Below are 20,241 nucleotides of genomic sequence, written 5' to 3'. Positions count from 1 at the left end.
GCACAAAATGGCAGACAAAAACTCAGCTAGAGGGAGAAGGTTTCAAAATGTTACTTAAGTTAACAAATGTATTTAATTGACATAGAACAATGCACATAACAACTACTCATCGAACATTCCAGAATAGATCACATGCTGGGCAACAAAGCAAGCCTCAGTAAGCTTCTATGGACTAATACAATTTACCCTGACTAGTTAATGTAATAGTCAGTGGTAATGGTGGGTTTTCTGCCCCTCCCCCACCTCGTATAAATCCAAGGGATATTAGTTTACACAATCCCACGCCCACCTAGGTGACCCTCCCTACTCTCCAAATCCTAGACCTGAGAAGATCACATGACTTGTGCCTTTTTCTCAGCCAGGGGAAATAATTCACCTCAGCCATGGCCATTTCCATAAGAGGGGAGGTTTTCCACATGGAATCAGGACGGGTGTGTCAGAGCCCACCTGGCCCATTTCCTCAAGAGAGTGGGAAATAGTGAGCCTGAGCCCTCTGCATGCCTTCTCTAAAGGGGGGGTCAGCTTGTTGGGGGTCCTGTGGGTTGGGGTTAGGGAGGGAACCCAGAACCCCTCCTGCCCTGTGGGGATCTGAGGACAAGGTCTCATGCTGACCAACTCACCCATGGGGTGGCCTGAAGGCAGTGATCTGTCACCACCCTCCTCACAGGCTGCTCGTGAAGAGAATCTGTGGGTCTGGAGCTGGAGGTTTGGAGAATATCAGGAAGGGCTTCTGAAGAAGGAGAGTGCAAGCCCCAAACCACTTTGTCAGAGCCACACAAACAAGATGGAGTCCTAACAGGAAGTCCCTTCCCCAAGGGCACAGAGGAGGAGAGCCCTGGGGGCCAGAGGAGACTTAACTTCCTGTAATTACTGCCCCCTGAGTTTGCTACCAGCCTAACACCCAGGGCACTCTCTCCAACTGTACCACCCTTGCAGAGGAGACCATCTGGAATCAGGAGGCTTAGGGGACCTTGATACTTCTGGTTACAAACACAGGGAGCTCTGTATGCCAGACTCTGGATCAGCTACACTACATTGTGTTCCTTCATTCTGCAAACCCAGATAACTCTGTGTGCCAGCTGTAGGCCAGACTCTGTACTTGCTACATTGCCTCTGTTCTTTCATGAATTCCTCACAAGGGGACTCTGATATCAGAATCACCAACTTTCCAAGGTTGCTGAGGCTTACTGAGGTGCTGGAGCTTGTCTAGGGTCATTCAGATGCTACCTGGGGAAACAGAGACTGAAATTGAGCTCCACGGAATGGAAGATGACTTCTCCAAGCACAGATTTACTAAGTTATTGCTGTAGTGTGGGAGATTGTCTTAAGTTAGTACAAAGTAACAGAATTTTCTGAAAATAGTCAAATGGCTGGAATTAACCTCAGCCCACCTCAGAGAGATAATACCAAAAAACAAAAAAAAATACAAGAACCAAACAACAAAGAACAGACCTGAAAACTATAATCGAAATAGCAAGCAGAGTTTTGTGGGTCACTGTAATGACAGTAAAAGAAAACAAATCATGTATTTTCCTTTAAAAAAAAAAAATGTCCTCAATGTAGATAGATACTCCTAGTGGTCAGAGCCGGAATTGTAGCTCTGAAAGTTCCAGACCAGAGAGGTTTCAAGGCAGAGGGAAGGAGAGAGGAGATTGGGCTCCAGTGCATCAGTTAGACATTTCTGGAATTTTCCACTACTTTCTGGAATTTTCCACACCATGTCCACAATCCCTTCCTGGATCTCTATGCCCTGAGAAAAGTCCAGCCACTGAGAGAGGTGAAGAAAAATCTGCACATAAGTGTGTGAACATTTGGGGGTAAAAGAAGTGTAAGACAGAAATGCACATACCACACAGATAAACTGTCAAGTCAAAAATTGAAATTTTGGGGCTTCCCTGGTGGCGCAGTGGTTGAGAGTCCGCCTGCCGATGCAGGGGACACGGGTTCGTGCCCCGGTCCGGGAAGATCCCACATGCCGCGGAGCGGCTGGGCCCGTGAGCCATGGCTGCTGAGCCTGCGTGTCCGGAGCCTGTGCTCCGCAACGGGAGAGGCCACACCAGTGAGAGGCCCGCATACTGCAAAAAAAAAAAAAAATTGAAATTTTTTATTTTTTATGAAACAGTGTCATGTGAACTCTTTGATAACATGGTAAATATATGTGAACTTTTTTGTTAGTTGCTTATTCGATATTTTCGAGTGTTCCTCTCAACAAATTAGCCTAATCACAAAATATTAAACATTAAAAATGTATACTTAGAAAATAAAATCATTCTGCACCTTCCATCTACATGATCCCCTCGCCCTGACTCACAAATACCCAAGATATCCAATGTAAGAGGATTGGTGCACATTTTCCAGATGTGTTTCCCTTTAGGTGATGTGAATACCTGACTTAAAGCATTTGTGTAGTTATGTAGTTCTATACATATTCTTTTTAAAGTTTGCAATTACATAAGTAATTTTATGCAAATTCATTTTTTCACTTATTATGACATCTTCAGATTTTCATTTCCTCAGTTAATAGTTTGTCATCTTTCCAGAGGTTATTGGAGAAGCATTTTGCTTCTTAGGCGAATTATTTGCAATTTTTTGTCCCTTTCTCTACTGATTAACAGAAATCATTTTGGTTCTTGCACATGAGTACAAAATCTGTAATAATGTTTGAAATGTTGTCTCCCAAATTTCCAGGCTTTTAGTTTTTTTCTTTTGACAGTACAGAAATTGCTTTAATTTTCATGGATTTTTTTACTTTAAAATAATGCAGCTACGACAGAAAAGAAAATGAGAAATACATAGGGTAGCATCAAATACTAGTCCACTGGGAATTCTAGTCCACTGGGAATTCTAGATTCAAAGCCTTGAGGGTGGGCTTCCCTGGTGGCGCAGTGGTTGAGAGTCCGCCTGCCGATGCAGGGGACACGGGTTCGTGCCCCGGTCCAGGAAGATCCCACATGCCGTGGAGCGGCTGGGCCCGTGAGCCATGGCCGCTGAGCCTGCGCGTCCGGAGCCTGTGCTCCCCAACGGGAGTGGCCACAACAGTGAGAGGCCCGCGTACCGCAAAAAAAAAAAAAGAGAAGACGTACAGATGGCAAAGAGCAAATGACAGTATCACCTCACACCAGTCAGAATGGCCATCATCAAAAAATCTACAAACAAGGCTTCCCTGGTGGTGCAGTGGTTGAGAGTCCGCCTGCTGATGCAGGGGACATGGGTTCGTGCCCCGGTCCGGGAAGATCCCACATGCCGCGGAGCGGCTGGGCCCGTGAGCCATGGCCGCTGAGCCTGCGTGTCTGGAGCCTGTGCTCCGCAACGGGAGAGGCCACAACAGTGAGAGGCCTGCGTACCGAAAAAAAAAAAAAATCCTTGAGAGTTTCAGGGCACAATGGAAAAGGGCTTTAGACCAAAATATTTGAACATATGTTTGCTTATAGGAGATACCATGTAAAGTGCTTCTGGCCTAAAATAATTCTGTAAGTCATCATTTTGTGGCAAATGAAGATTTTGTGGCAAATGAAGCATTAAGGGCAGCCCACGTACATTAAAACTAGTGGCAAAAACATTTCTTCTGCCTCTCCCTCCCATGGAGGGGATCCCATGGAGGGGATCATTTTCTCCCCTCCATGGAGGTTAACTTTCCTCTGCTTCTACCTGGGCCCCACATGCCCAGCACACCCGCCCCCAGACAGTTCAATCCCTGTGGCACTCCAGGCTTAAGGGAGGGTATTTTATCTCCATCATGAACTTCCAAGACCAAGACATGGGCGAGAGGGTTGTTTGAGTACCCTATCTGCGTGGCATTGACACCAGGGGAATTCAAAACTGCATATGTGACCCAAAAAACCTTTTATCTGTTACAAATTTATTTGAGAAATTGAAGGGAAGTTAGAAAAAGAAAACCTTGTCAATCCCAAACAAAAATGGCACATAGAAAGGAATGCAAATTATAGGAAAAATATTTTATAGGCAAATGTTTAATATTCTCGTACATAAATAAATCTGATTAGTAGTAAGAGTGTCTTTCAAAGTCTATCGAAAAAAATTAAGTAAGATCTATACATCACAAACATATAAAGATTAAACAAGTAAAAAAACAATTACAAAAATATGTAAGTGTGTACATATATTTACATATGCACATAAACATACATAACATGAGGAAAAGTGTATACATACTGTGAGAAAAATTTGGAAGAATATATATATCATGTAAACCTGTTTATATAGTACTGTACACAGAAATATATCTGGGGAATATAAACTAAACTATCAAGGATGTACATCTTGCTCTGTAACAAGATGAAAATAATATAGAAAAATATTTTCTCTAATACACATTCTTGCACTTCATTAGTTTATAAAGATAGCAGTTTGAAATCAGAAAAACAACTGATGTAAAATTTTATAGCATAGTAGTACATACCTGGTTGGGAATTTCACTACAAAAATAATAGGTGTGTGGATTAACGGTATATTTCTACATCTATATGCTTTTTCACATTACTTTTGTCTCTCAATTACACACATATAGGTTGCCCATCATAGTTGGGAGGGAGAGGCAGAAGAAATGTTTTTGCCACTAGTTTTAATGTACGTGGGCTACCCTTAATGCTTCATTTGCCACAAAATCTTCCAGAAATGTCACTCTGAATGAGAACTGGCTCCCTCCATCCTTCCAAAGATTCCTGCTGAGTGATGTCTAAGCTGCAATTCTAGACACGTGGACCATGGACAACAAAATGTGGTTACTTAAGTCCAAGGGATTGAAAATGGAGCCAGGAGGCTAGTAAGGAAGTAGGACTTACATATTTCTACCCCCAAATGCAACATAAACCTTTGACCTGGCCAACCTGAGACCGACTGGAACTTGTTTTCGTTATTCCCTGGAGACCAGAGCATGGCGACCAATCTGGTGCCTCAAGTGACTGAATGCCTGCCAGCACCAATCATAGTTCTGTAAAGATAACCTATATAACTTCTCTGGAATGTCTTTATATGTCACCTTTATAAACTCTTGCCATTTTTGTTTCCCTATGAGCACATTTGAGTTGCTACTCAAATCAGTGCCTCACAAATTATAATTCATAAGACCCTAAGTAAAAGCTATTTTTCTTATCTGCAGCCTTCTGCATTTCTTGGTTGACAATATGTTCACCAGTTATCATGGACCGCCAATTTCTGAATTTCCTCCAGTGGAAAATTTGGGAAGAGGAAAGAAAAATTTATTAAAAGTTGCTTGCATAGTGAGTGGTGGAAGAACACGTAAAATAAAATCATACTCAAATTGTTTTACCTAACGACTTTCTTCTTCTCTATGGTTTCACAGATAGAAATCATAGTAATAATATAGGACTCCTCTTAGAGGGCTGGTGGTCAGTAAAGGCCTGAGGTGGGAGCAAGGAGGGCAGAAGGGGTTCAGGTACTTTCTACAACTGTCCTGTTAAGTTTCACAAAGTTTTTCCCAGCGTGACAAACTTCTGGGTAAGGGATTGCCACTCTGGATTTTCCAAATGGATGAACCAGGTTACAGGGTATTTCCTTCCTGTTTTATCTGGCTAGTCTCCACCCTCTCCTCTTCTGCTGGCTAAAGCCTCCTTAGGCTCAGATCTCAGCTTAAACTTCACTTCACGTGAGAAGTCTCAGACATACCCTACTGGTGTGATTACCACGAGGCATCTAGTAACTCCACCACCTTTACCATCTCCAGACACATGTTTCATGTGAAAGGGGACCAAAGACTGTGAGCTCACAATGTTTCATAGGCTGTAGCATCACACAGTGGACTTAAGATGCTGAAATTTTCAAATATCTTGTCTGAAGAGTTGCCTCAGATTCTCTCTGCCACTTTTGAGAGGGATGCTGGGGACACAGGTCAGTTCAGCAACGGAAATGCAGAGTTCTTCCACAGACAGCAATTGGAACGTGCAGTTCAGAGAAGCTGAGGAGGCTGTGGATTGATGCTCCTTCCTCTACAAGAGCCCATGAGAGTACTACAACGAGAGGCTGTGATTTTTAGCAGGCATACTTTTGCATGGCAAAGACCAAATGAACCTTCCAGAGGTAAAATTCCAGGTTTGAAAGTTTTTGAATAATTTGCTGCATGGAATACTCTTAAATATATTTCAAAACATTTAAATGAATTTGGAAAATAGTAAAAGAAAAATTAAGGAAGGAAGCAAAACGTTCCATTAACCCAGGATGAGTTATCATCATTTTTATATTCTCATTCATTATGTGCATAATAGGACACTGGCTTATCTTTTAATCTACACATAACACTTAATCCTTTTGACATGACTACAAACTCCATATTGTGACTCATTCTTTACTGATAAGGAAACCGAGCCTCAGATTTCAGGCCTGGCTGAGACTAAGGCACTTTTGTGACCTTCACTGTCTTGTGATTTCAATAAATCCTGACAAGGACACTATGAGGGGAAGAATCCTCACTCCCGGGATGGGGAACCTGAGGTTTGGGACCTTAATGTCCCACACTGCCCCATGTCATGCTCCTACTCATTGGCTGATTCCAGACTGGAACCCACGTCTTCTGAACCCGAGGCCTTTACTCTTCCTACTGATTCACTCAGCCTTGCCTCAGTTATAGATACGGGTATACTTTGGAAATATTGTGAGCTTGGCTGCAGACCACAGCAACATAGCAAATATTGCAATAAAGTGAGTCAAACAAGTGCTTTGGTTTCCCATTTCTTATAAAAGTTATGGTTACACTATACTGTAGACTATTAAGTGTACAATAGCATGAAGTCTAAAAAACAATGTACATACCGTAATTAAAAAATACTTTATTGCTGAAAGTTGCTACCAATCATCTGAAACTTCAGTGAGCCATAATCTTTTTGCTGTTGGAGGGTCTTGTGTCAGTTTTGATGGCTGCTGACTGATTAGGGTGGTGGTGGTTGAAGGTTGGGGTGGCTGTGGCAGTTTCTTAAGATGAGACAACAGTGAAGTGTGCTGCATCAATGGACTCTCCTTGGCAGAAACGATTTCTATGCACTGTTGTTTGAAAGCATTTTACCCACAGTAGAACTTCTTTCAAAATTGGGGTCTGCTAAATAGACATTTCTCCAAAGAAGATAGACAGATTGCCAACAAACACACGAAAGGATGCTCAACATCACTAATCATTAGAGAAATGCAAATCCAAACTACAATGAGGTATCACCTCACACCAGTCAGAATGGCCATCATCAAACAATCTACAAACACTAAATGCTGGAGAGGGTGTGGAGGAAAGGGAACCCTCTTGCACTGTTGGTGGGAATGTAAATTGATACAGTCACTATGGAGAACAGTATGGACGTTCCTTAAGAAACTAAAAATAGAGCTACCATACGACCCAGCAATCCCACTACTGGGCATATACCCTGAGAAAACCATAGTTCAAAAAGAGTCATGGACCACAGTGTTCATTGCAGCTCTATTTACAATAGCCAGGACATGGAAGCAACCTAGGTGTCCATCGACTGATGAATGGATAAAGTAGATGTGGCACATATATACAATGGAATATTTACCCAGCCATAAAAAGAAACGAAATTGAGTTATTTGTAGTGAGGTGAATGGACCTAGAGTCTGTCCTACAGAGTGAAGTAAGTCAGAAAGAGAAAAACAAATACCGTATGCTAACACATATATATGGAATCTAAAAGAAAAAAAAAAAGGTCATGAAGAACCTAGGGGCAGGACAGGAATAAAGACGCAGACGTGGAGAATGGACTTGAGGACACGGGGAGGGGGAAGGGTAAGCTGGGCCGAAGTGAGAGAGTGGTATGGACATATATACACTCCCAAATGTAAGATAGATAGCTAGTGGGAAGCAGCCACATAGCACAGGGAGATCAGCTCGGTGCTTTTGTCCACCAAGAGGGCTGGGATAGGGAGGGTGGGAGGGAGATGCACGTGGGAGGAGATATGGGGATATATGTGTATGTATAGCTGATCCACTGTTACACAGCAGAAACTAACACACCATTGTAAAGCAATTATACTCCAATAAACATGTTTAAAAAAAATTGGGTCTGTCCTCTCAAAGCCTGCCACTTTTTTTTATCAATTAAGTTTATGTAATATTCTAAATCCTTTGTTGTCATTTCAACAATCTTCACAGCATCTTCACCAGGGGTAGATTCCACCTCAAGAAACCACTTTCTTCTCTCATCCATAAGAAACAGCTCCTCGTCGGTTAAAGTTTCATCATGAGATTGCAGCAATTCAATCACGTATTCAGGCTCCTCTTCTAATTCTAATTCTCTTGCTCTTTCCACCACATCTGCAGTTACTTCTTCCACTAAAGTCCTGCATCCCTCAAAGTCATCCATCAACTTCTTTCAAACTCCTGTTAATGTGGATATTTTGACATCTTTCAATGAACCAGTAATGTTCTTAATGACATCTAGAATGGTAAATCCTTTCCAGAAGATTCTCAATTTACTTTGCCCAGATCCATCAAAGGAATCACTGTCTATGGCAGCTATAGCCTTATGAAATGTATTTCTTAAATAACAATACATGAGGGTTAAAACTACTCCTTGATCTATGGGTTGCAGCATGGATGTAATTTTAGCAGGCATGAAAACATTAGTCTCACTATACCTCTACATCAGAACTCTTGGGTGAGCATGTGAGTTGTCTATGAGCAGTAATATTTTGAAATAATTCTTTATTTTTCTGATCAGTAGGTCCCCAACAGTGGACATAAAATATTCAGTAAACCATGTTGTAAACAGATGTGCGGTCATTCAGTCTTTGTTGCTCCATTTATAGAGCACAGAGTAGATTTAGCATAATTCTTAAGGGCCCTAGGATTTTAAGAATGGTAAATGAGCGTTGACTTCTATTTAAAGTCACCAGCTGAATTAGCCCATTACAAGAGAGCCAGCCTGTCCTTTGAAGCTTTGAAGTCAGGCATTGACTTCTCCTCTCCAGCTATGAAATTCCTAGATGGCATCCTCTTCCAATATAAGGCTGTTTTGTCTACATGGAAAATCTGTTGTTTAGTGTAGGCACCTTCATTAATTATCTTAGCTAGATCTTCTGGATAACTTGCTGCAGCTTTTACATCAGCACTTGCTGCTGTACCTCACACTTTGATGTTATGGAGATGGCTCCTTTCCCTAAACCTCATGAACCAACCTATTCTAGCTTGAAACTTTTCTTCTGCAGCTTCCTCACCTCTCTCAGCCTTCATAGAATTGCAGAGAATTAAAGCCTCACTCTGGATTAGGCTTTGGTTTAAGGGAATGTTGTGACTGTTTTCATCTTCTCTCCTGAGTACTAAAACTCTCCCCACATCCGCAATAAGGTTGGTTTCCTTTCTTGTCCTTTGTGTGTTCACTGGAGTAGCACTTTTAATTTCCCTCAAGAAGTTTTCATTTTAATTCACAATTTGACTAACTGTGTGGTACAAAAGGCCTAGTTTTTGCCCTGTCTTGCCTTTTGACATGCCTTCCTCGCTAAGCTTAATCATTTCTCTTTGTGGAACTTATACTTTGAAGGGGAAGAGGGAGAGAGAGAGAAGGACAGAGAGACACCTGTGTCTGCATAAGGATTAGGGGCCCTAAGAGGGATTGTTGTTGTTGTTGTTGTTGTTGTTGAATCTTCAACGCCATGAAGTTTGAGCAAGTTTAAAATTTAATATGAAGGAGCAATCGCATCTCAGATTTAACCCTTGAATTTTCCTACATGTTCATTTCCTTCCTTATCTTCTTACCTTCTTATTTCACAATAGAGTTAATGAAACACTTTCAATAAACAGGATGGATTATAATATAAATTTTTAGTTATTAATAGTTAAAGAATGGACAATTGTGTCCAACAACGCTAGTACTTCTTGGATTTTTGCCTCTCAGGGAGGCAGCGGGTGGCTGAAATTCTGGGGTGACATGATCTGAGGACTCCTGTCCTGGTGGCTGTGGGTCGGATTCAGAATTTTCCTATAAACGTATTAACATGCGCAGCAGTCCAGGAGCAGCAGTTAGGCAAACACTACGGCTTGCTGCCCTGGTGCCATCTCTCACTGAGCTCACCAGGTGAGTCAAAGGCAAGCCTGTCTTCCCAGCGTGGGGAACTGGGTTAGGGTCTGCTCAGAGGCACGATGTTGGGCAGCTCTTAGGAGCTTCTGAGTCTCCCAAGAAGCTAGAGATCCTTCTGTCTTTAAAACTTTGAACTCAAGGCATACCAGAGAGAGATTTGCTTCCTTCATAAAGATATCTATATGCTCATTAGGAGAAACAATGAAAAACACCTTTCCACAGTGCCTGCCTTAGCCCTAAGGCTCAGCCAGCCCCTGCTACTGAGTCTTGACTTTTTTAAAGAGCCTTTGAAGTTCTACAGTATGCCATATACTTTGGGCAGGTTTTCTCATTCACCCCTCAGGACAGCTCTGTGACACAGGTATCGTGAGTCCCCTGTCACAGATGCCCAAGCTCAGGCTGACAGAGCCTAGGTCACCTGTCCAGTAAGTGGCAGGACGGGATGAGGCTCCTGCCCTCACCCGCCCTAGAGGACACAGAGCAGCCTCCCTTTTAGAAGATGGGCTTCCAGGGCTGGAGAAATGGTCGGATCACATTCCCTGCTATTGTGGCCCCGCGGGTACTCACTCAGCAACCCTTCTGGGTGAGGAAGATGACAGATGTCAGGTGGCATCATATCCACCTCCATTTTTGTTCTTTTTAAGTGAAAAAGCATGTATTTGGAAAGAGTAAAATATGAAACTGTTTACTATGATAGCAGTTCTATTCGGAGAATTTCTATTTATGTTGAAGCAGTTCCATCTGCTGTTGACTGCAAATCTATGTCGCGTGCACTGATTTATCTCTTCCCTCATTAATGTCTGCTGATGTACTTTGTGGACTCTACAGAGGGTTCCTACCAGCGAACACATGTTAACCCCCATAACCCTACAGGCTGTACAGGCTGCCTAGTCCTTGTCTCACACACTCTGTCATCCCCTGTCAGGACACAGAACACTACTGTGCAGGCTGCCCACACCACGATCCAAAGCCCCATCCTCTCTCAGTCACCTCCTTCCTGCCCTTTGCCTGCCCACCAACTGACAAGTTTCGCTGCTGCCACTTGGTGTTCCATCGTGTGCAAGCTCTGGAGTATATGCTTTCACAATCTTCATTTACACCTACCAGTGTTTTCAGACAGAATTAGAATCATTCTGTACATATATTCATAGGCTGAATGTTAAGGGAAGGTACTGTATTTTTCGTTGCTGTTTGAATAAACTTATTTGTAAGAAATTTGCAAATGGCGGTTCTTTAGTGCCACCTGGTGACAGAAGCCTGAACTGCAACTCGAACATTGCAGGACAGGAAAGTGGGAGGGAGGGGCTGTGGCAAAAAGCCACAACGAAGAGCCTTTTGGAAGTCTGGGTGTAAAGCGGGGAATTCCTTGGGTACAGCTATACTAATTGCCTTTTTCTGGACATTGCATATAGATAGAATCATATACTATGCGGTCTTTTGCATATTTGGCTTCCTTCACTTGGCATAATGTTTTCAATGTTCATCTATGTTATGGCATGTATCAGTACTTCATTCCTTTTTATTACCAAATAGTACACCACATTTTATTTACCCATTCTTTAACTGGTGGACATTTGGATTGTTTCCACTTTTGGCTGCTGTGAATAATGATGCTACATACATTTGTGTGCAGGTTTTCATGTAAAAATATGTTGTCATTGCTCTTAGCTGTGTACCTAGGAGTGGAATTGCTGGGTCATATGGTGACTCTCTGTTTAACCATCTGAGGAACTGCCACACTGTTTTCATGACCCTGACAGTCTTGAGGAGTACAGGCATAGCGTCTTATTTTTCTTGTGATTAGCCTGTGGTTGTGGGTTTTGAGAAAGAATACCACAGAGTTGAAGTGCCCTTCCCGTCACATCATATCTGGGAGGACATGGTACACACGTGACATCACTGGGTCACTGGAGATGTCGACCTTCATCAGTGGGTTAAGGTGCTGTTTGCCCAGTTTCTCCAGTGTACAGTAACTGTTTTCCATTTTCCTCCTCTGTTCTTCAGAAGTGAGTCACTAAGTCTGCCCTACTCTCAGAGGTGGAAGGCAGATTTCAGGTTCACTTCACAGAGGCAGGCTATCACCATGTATTATTTGGAATTGTTTGATAAACACAGTTACTCTCATCACCCATTTCTTTATTAATTCAAACATTTATTGATATCCACATGGATTGATGTATATGGATTCTGTAGGCTGTTTTTTTTCTTACTTAATGGATACATCCCAAAAGAAAGTCAAGCATCATAATTTCTACAATGCAGTAAGAGAATTTTGACTTATCAGTCAGGAAACTGCAAAAGAGTTCCCTATACCTACCAATATATTGTCCAAATATGGCATATCACACAGTGCTTTCAGACAATATATTTTCATGGCAGAGCCTGGAACAACAATATAATTTCAGACAATTTTATTCCATACTTGGTAATCCCTTGAGAAAGAAAGAAACAGATAAAACAAAGGTTATTGAAGTGACCATAAAAATAATTATTGCTAACTTTCACTTAACATATTTGCAAAATCCATTTCAATGAAGTAAAATTATGAGATATGTCCGAGAAAATGTGTGCGTCATTTGAAAGCCAATTGTCAAAAGCACAGCCTTCATGTTATCTAACTCTAACTCCATGGAAGGTATGTTACAGCTTGAACTTTTCGGTAACTGATTGCCCTGTAATGTAATTCCTTGTCTGTACCCAAGTATTTGAATTCTGCCCTGTGGAAGGGAAATCCTTTCCTCTTGAGGAAATACCTATCTGTCTCTATTTGAAAAATTATTTCCACATTCTGGATCTACAGTATAAGTGTGACAAATAAGTGGTGGTTGAATTGGCAAGTGTAATGTCAGTGGAAGCGTCGGGGAACACAGCCCCGTTAGATGAGGGATGAAGACAGAGTTGGGAGGGAGGTGCAGGGAGATGTGAACTGAGTGTGCAGAATTCTTGGTAGAACTTCGGTGCGAGGGGAGAATCTATGTAAAGAGGACAGTAACTAGAGATGTGGAGGGGGGATAGGGCTTGAAGCATATTTTAAAATCATCAATTATAAGAAACTTGAGCAGGTTGAAATCTTAATGGGAAGGAGCCATCTCTTCCTAGATTTAACAACTGAGCTTACCACTCCTGCCTTTCCACACTTTAATTCCTTGTTTCCATTCTGGAGAAGCCTAAAACTCAACCAAAGAGATCGTGTACAGTTTGGTCTTAATGCCTGTTAACTGGATGAATAGATGGATGGATGAGGATGTGTCAAACATGTGCTGGGTATTCACAGATTTTTATGTCCCAGTGCAGAGCTCCTCATGCAGATGACAGAACCCGTGGTGTTGTGTGGCTGAGAGGATGCAGCCTCTCAAGACTGCAAATGATGGCCACAACATAGGAGGCATTTCAGTGTGGAGGACAAGGCTGCACATCGCAGTTGCTGTGGAAACCTAAAGTCATGGCGGCAACCGTGACGACTTTTTAAGGGAGACAGACATAAACTGGGGAAAAGAGCAGCTCCCACCTTCAGGTGTTTGGGACTCATCTGAGGGTGTGGGTCCCTGGTGGGGGCTGGACCACGCTGGTGTGTGGGGAGACAAAGGGATCCACATCCAGGTCACCTCTTTCCCGCTTTGGGGCTTGGTGCCTCCGCTGTCTCGTAGGTAAAGCCATTGCGGTCCCTCCTGGCCCCAGTGAGTGTGGTGTCCTGCTCCAGGGGTGTCCGGGAGCCACTTTCTTTCTAAAGGAGGGGCACAGGAGGTGAGATAGGTGTCGACTTAAAAAAGGTGCACAACGTGAGAGTTGCAAGTTAAGTTTTATTTGGGGGAAAATGAGGACTATAGCCCGGGAGACAGCATTTCAGATAGCTCTGAGAAACTACTCTAAAGAGGTAGGCGGGGGGAAGGTCAGTATATATGTGATTTTGGTAAAGGGGGAGTACATGCAATAAAGCACATATTTGGTTTTTTTGCAGGTCTCGCGAGGGTTACTGCTAGTCACGAGGAGCAGAGGTCACCATTAAGGAATTTAGTGCTTTTCTAGATATGAGGAGATGCAAGAATTGGGCTCATAAAATCAGCTCCTGAAAATACCTAACTATCTGAAGATCTGTTCTCCCAGTTTTTCTCAGAGCACAGAGTGCCGCATTCCTGATCTCCACCCTGAATTCCTTTCAGGGGGTGTTGAAGGTAATCAGCTGCAGCGGCAACTGATTTAATCCTTATAGAGGTAGATGGCAAGTGACCATGGCAAGTGCCAATTTGTAGTTGACACAGGTAATAACGCTCTCTAAGCCTCAGCTTCCCCCCTCTGTAAAATGGGGAGAAGAATGCTTTACCCACAGGATTGCTGAGAACATTGAATGATAACACGTGAGTAAGCTGATGGCCTTATCGTTATTCCAGGCTCATGAATGTTTGCATGGATTCAGGCCACTTCTTATTCGTTTTCCACTTTGTTCTTAGGGTACAAACAAGGAAAGGAGAAGAAATGGGCCTTGTGAGAAGGACATTATAACATGTGCTGAATCTGTCTCTCCCTGTGCAGCTCCTCATGCCAGTGGCCGAGCTCATGGCAGGTGTCTGAAGGAGGCAGGTTCTGAGGATCTGTGTCCTGATGGCTGCTGGAGCTTCTACTCCAGGTTTAAAGGCAGTGGCTTCCAGGAGACCCCAACATTTACATTTTGGGTTTTCCTACACTGATACGGGTTCCCACGGAGGTCTCTGCTGATGAGTTTTTGCTCTGGTAGGTTGTATTCTCTGTATTCAATTTTGGAGACAAATTCGCCTTGTGACCTCATGTCTCTGATAGATCTGAGAAGAGTTGATTTTTCAGTTTGTTTGGCTTTTTACTTGTTAGGATGGAGTGCCGACTTTGAAGCTCCTTACACGTCAGGCTAGAAACTGGACACCTATTTATTTTTTGATTTATCTATTTTGTTGCATGTGTCAATAGTTTTTTTTTTTTTATTGCTGGGTAGTAATCCAGTATATGGATATGCCACCTTTGCTTTATTCATTCACCTCTTGAGGGACATTTGGGTTGTTTCCAAATTGGGTTTCTCTTAAATAAAGCTGCTGTGAACACTGGTGTGTAAAGTCTTGGCATGGACATATGCCTTCTTCCTCTAGAATACATCCTTACCAGTGCAACAGCTGGATCATATGGTAGATGAAAGATTAACATTGTAAGAAACAAACTGTTTTCCAAGGTGGTCACACAATTTTCATTGCCACCATTAGTGTGTGAGAGTTCCATTCCCCACAACCTTGCCAAAACTTGATTTGGTCAGTCTTTTTCCTCGTGACCATTCCCTGTCAGGTGTAGTGGTACCTAATTGTAGTTTTCAATTATAGTTCCTCAATGATGATAATGATGAGCATATTTTCATGTGTTTCTTTGCCATGACTATATCTTCTCTGTTGAAGTATCTCTTGAAATCCTTTGTCAATTTATCTGTGAGTGTGTCTGTATTCTTCTTATCGACTTTTGATTCTTTACTATGTGTACAAGTCCTTTATCAGATACATGATTTACAAATATTTTCCTTCAGTCAGTGGCTTGCCTTTTCGCAGGATGAGGTTTTGCATTTGATTTTCAGCAATCTCACCTTGTGGCTACAGGAAATAATGGTTGCCTTCAGGGCAAATATGTAAGCTTACAGATCATTTATGAAGTGCTTGAGCTGGGAGTTCCAATCCCTGAGCGCATCCTTTTCTTTCTCCATTTCGTCTAGTGACATTAGGAGCAATCAGCCAATCTCATTTGTTATTTTGCAAAACTTTTTGAAAGTATCATATACACAGTCACCCCACATCCTTTCTTCTTATAAGTGGTTGATTAGGTGTCTACAGTGGAGACGTTTGGGTAAAATCTATTCCCAGATCACACCATGGACTATCAGAGCTCTCTTTACTACTGGAAATACAGTCCATAGCACCTTTAAATCTGATCAGATTAGAGAGCCAATTCCAGAAATCCAAGGTCAATTCACAAAACTCATGCTTAAATTTCTCTTCCTTTAGAACCACTTTTGGTACCAAAATCTGTATTAGCCAGAAACAGGACCAATAGAAGCCTGGGGGAAGATGGCGGAAGAGTAAGACGAGGAGATCACCTTCCTCCCCACAGATACACCAGAAATACATCTACACGTGGAACAACTCCTACAGAACACCTACTGAATGCTGGCAGAAGACCTCAGACCTCCCAAAAGGCAAGAAACTCCCCACCTACCTGGGTAGGGCAAAATAAAAAAGAATAAACAGAGACAAAAGAATAGGGACGGGACCTGCACCAGTGGGAGGGAGCTGTGAAGGTGGAAAAGTTTCCACACACTAGGAAGCCCCTTCGCGGGTGGAGACTGCGGGTGGCGGAGGGGGGAAACTTCGGAGCCACGGAGGAGAGCACAGCAACAGGGGTGGGGAGGGCAAAGCGGGGAGATTCCCGCACAGAGGATCGGTGCCGACCGGCACTCACCAGTCCAAGAGGGCTGGGAACTGAGGCTCGGGCTTTGCTCGGAGCGCAGGGAGAGGACTGGGGTTGGTGGCGTGAACATAGCCTGCAAGGGGTTAGTGCACCACAGCTAGGCGGGAGGGAGTCCGGGGAAATGTCTGGACCTGCCAAAGAGGCAAGAGACTTCTTCTTCCCTCTTTGTTTCCTGGTGCGCAAGGAGAGGGGATTAAGAGCACTGCTTAAAGGAGCTCCAGAGACGGGTGCGAGCCGCGGCTAACGGCGCGGACCCTAGAGACGGGCATGAGACGCTAAGGCTGCTGCTTCCGCCACCAAGAAGCCTGTGTGTGAGCACAGGTCACTATCCACACCTCCCTTCCGGGGAGCCTGTGCAGCCCGCCACTACCTGGGTCCCGGGATCCAGGGACACCTTCCCTGGGAGATCGCACGGCGCACCTCAGGCTGGTGCAACGTCACGCTGGCCTCTGCCGCTGCAGGCTTGCCCCGCACTCCGTACCCCTCCGTCCCCCTGGCCTGAGTGAGCCAGAGCCCCCCAAGCAGCTGCTCCTTTAACACCGTCCTATCTGAGCGAAGAAGAGACGCCCTCCGGCGACCTACACGCAGAGGCGGGGCCAAATCCAAAGCTGAGCACCAGGAGCTGTTGGAACAAAGAAAAGAAAGGGAAATCTCTCCCAGCAGCCTCAGAAGCAGCAGATTAAAGCTCCACAATCAACTTGATGTACCCTGCATCTGAGGAATATATGAATAGACAACGAATCATCCCAAATTGAGGAGGTAGACTTTGAGAGCAATATTTATTATTTTTTCCCTTTTCCTCTTTTTGTGAGTGTGTATGGGTATACTTCTGTGTGAGATTTTGTCTGTATAGCTTTGCTTCCACCATTTGTCCTAGGGTTCTATCTGTCCATTTTTTTTCTTAAAAAAAATTTTTTTTCTTATTAATAATTTTTTAATAACTTTATTTTATCTTATTTTACTTTATCCTCTTTCTCTCTCTCTCTCTCTTCCTTCCTTCCTTCCTTTCTTTCTTTCTTTCTTTCTACTTTTTCTCCCTTTTATTCTGAGCCGTGTGGATGAAAGGCTCTTGGTGCTGCAGCCAGGAGTCAGTGCTGTGCCTCTGAGGTGGAGAGCCAACTTCAGGACACTGGTCCACAAGAGACCTCCCAGCTCCACATAATATCAAACGGCGAAAGTCTCCCAGATATCTCCATCTCAACACCAGCACCCAGCTTCACTCAACGACCAGCAAGCTACAGTGCTGGACACCCTATGCCAAACAACTAGAAAGACAGGAACACAACCCCACCCATTAGCAGAGAGGCTGCCTAAAATCATAATAAGCCACAGACACCTCAAAACACACCACCAGACGTGGACCTGCCCACCAGAAAGACAAGATCCAGCCTCATCCACCAGAACACAGGTATGAGTCCCCTCCACCAGGAAGCCTACACAACCCACTGAAACAACTTTAGTCACTGGGGACAGACAGCAAAAACAGTGGGAACTACAAACCTGCAGCCTGCAAAAAGCAGACCCCAAACACAGTAAGATAAGCAAAATGAGAAGACAGAAAAACACACAGCAGGTGAAGGAGCAAGATAAAAACCCACCAGACCTAAACAAATGAAGAGGAAATAGGCAGTCTACCTGAAAAAGAATTCAGAATAATGATAGTAAGGATGATCCAAAATCTTGGAAATAGAATAGACAAAATGCAAGAAACATTTAACAAGGACCTAGAAGAACTAAAGATGAAACAAGCAACAATGAACAACACAGTAAATGAAATGAAAAATACTCTAGAAGGGATCAATAGCAGAATAACTGAGGCAGAAGAACGGATAAGTGACCTGAAAGATAAAATAGTGGAAATAACTACTGCAGAGCAGAATAAAGAAAAAAGAATGAAAAGAACTGAGGACAGTCTCAGAGACCTCTGGGACAACAGTAAACGCACCAACATTCGAATTATAGGGGTTCCAGAAGAAGAAGAGAAAACAAAAGGGACTGAGAAAATATTTGAAGAGATTATAGTTGAAAACTTCCCTAATATGGGAAAGGAAATAGTTAATCAAGTCCAGGAATCACAGAGAGTCCCATACAGAATAAATCCGAGGAGAAACACACCAAGAAACATATTAATCAAACTGTCAAAAATTAAATACAAAGAAAACATATTAAAAGCAGCAAGGGCGCAAAAAAAAAATTAAAAAAAAAGAAGCAGCAAGAGAAAAACAACAAATAACACACAAGTGATTCCCCATAAGGTTAACAGCTGATCTTTCAGCAGGAACTCTGCAAGCCAGAAGGGACTGGCAGGACATATTTAAAGTGATGAAGGAGAGAAACCTACAACCAAGATTCCTCTACCCAGCATTGATCTCATTCAAATTTGATGGAGAAATTAAAACCTTTACAGACAAGCAAAAGCTGAGAGAGTTCAGCACCACCAAACCAGCTTTACAACAAATGCTAAAGGAACTTCTCTAGGCAAGAAACACAAGAGAAGGAAAAGATCTACAATAACGAACCCAAAACAATTAAGAAAATGGGAATAGGAACATACATATCAATAATTACCTTAAATGTAAATGGATTAAATGCTCCAACCAAAAGACACAGACTGGACGAATGAATACAAAAGTAAGACCCATATATATGCTGTCTACAAGAGACCCACTTCAGACCTAGAGACACATACAGACTGAAAGTAAGGGGATGGAAAGATATTCCATGCAAATGAAAACCAAAAGAAAGCTGGAGTAGCAATTCTCATATTAGATAAAACAGACTTTAAAATAAAGACCATTAGAAGAGACAAAGGACACTACATAATGATCAAGGGATTGATCAAAGAGGAAGATATAACAATTGTAAATATTTATGCACCCAACATAGGAGCACCTCAATATATAAAGCAAATACTAACTGCCATAAAAGGGGAAATCAACAGTAACACATTCATAGTAGGTGACTTTAACACCCCACTTTCACCAATGGACAGATCATCCAAAATGAAAATAAATAAGGAAACACAAGCTTTAAATGATACATTAAACAAGATGGACTTAATTGATATTTATAGGACATTCCATCCAAAAACAACAGAATACACATTTTTCTCAAGTGCTCATGGAACATTCTCCAGGATAGATCATATCACGGGTCACAAATCAAGCCTTGGTAAATTTAAGAAAACTGAAATTGTATCAAGTATCTTTTCCGGCCACAATGGCATGAGAATAGATATCAAGTACAGGAAAGATCTGTAAAAAATACAAACACATGGAGACTAAACAACACACTACTTAATAACGAAGTGATCACTGAAAAAATCAAAGAGGAAATCAAAAAATACCTAGAAACAAATGACAATGGAGACACGATGACCCAAAACCTATGGGATGCAGCAAAAGCAGTTTTAAGAGGGAGGTTTATAGCAATACAATCCTACCTTAAGAAACAGGCAACATCTCCAATAAACAGCCTAACCTTGCACCTAAGGCAATTAGAGAAAGAAGAACAAAAAACCCCAAAGTTAGCAGAAGGAAAGAAATCATAAAGATCAGATCAGAAATAAATGAAGGAAATGATAGCAAAGATCAATAAAACCAAAAGCTGGTTCATTGAGAAGATAAACAAAATTGATAAACCATTAGCCAGACTCATCAGGAAAAAGAGGGAGAAGACTCAAATCAATAGAATTAGAAAGGAAAAAGAAGAAGTAACA

General features: G+C 42.5%; 1 long non-coding RNA gene across 6 annotated transcripts in view; it reads right to left on the bottom strand.

Annotated features, from left to right (window-relative positions):
• Window positions 1-2,025: 2,025 nt before the first annotated feature.
• The window catches only part of LOC113615294 (uncharacterized), a 93,046-nt gene continuing 74,830 nt past the window's right edge, over window positions 2,026-20,241 (bottom strand). For 2 of the 6 annotated variants that reach the window (XR_003430960.1, XR_003430958.1), the window contains 2 exons: window positions 12,370-12,484; window positions 4,162-6,945 (listed from right to left, as the gene is read on the bottom strand). This is a non-coding gene — a long non-coding RNA (uncharacterized LOC113615294). Of the gene's footprint in view, window positions 2,076-4,161; window positions 6,946-12,369; window positions 12,485-20,241 lie in introns of those variants that run through there. The other 4 variants (XR_003430961.1, XR_003430962.1, XR_003430964.1 and 1 more) reach the window with 4 other exon arrangements.

Source organism: Aethalodelphis obliquidens, unplaced genomic scaffold, assembly GCF_003676395.1.
Source record: "Aethalodelphis obliquidens isolate GAN/ISIS:26980383/991018 unplaced genomic scaffold, ASM367639v1 scaffold114, whole genome shotgun sequence".
Classification (NCBI taxonomy): domain Eukaryota; kingdom Metazoa; phylum Chordata; class Mammalia; order Artiodactyla; family Delphinidae; genus Aethalodelphis; species Aethalodelphis obliquidens.
The sequence above is the reverse complement of the archived record's forward strand: the minus strand, read 5'-3'. Positions and strand labels throughout refer to the sequence as shown.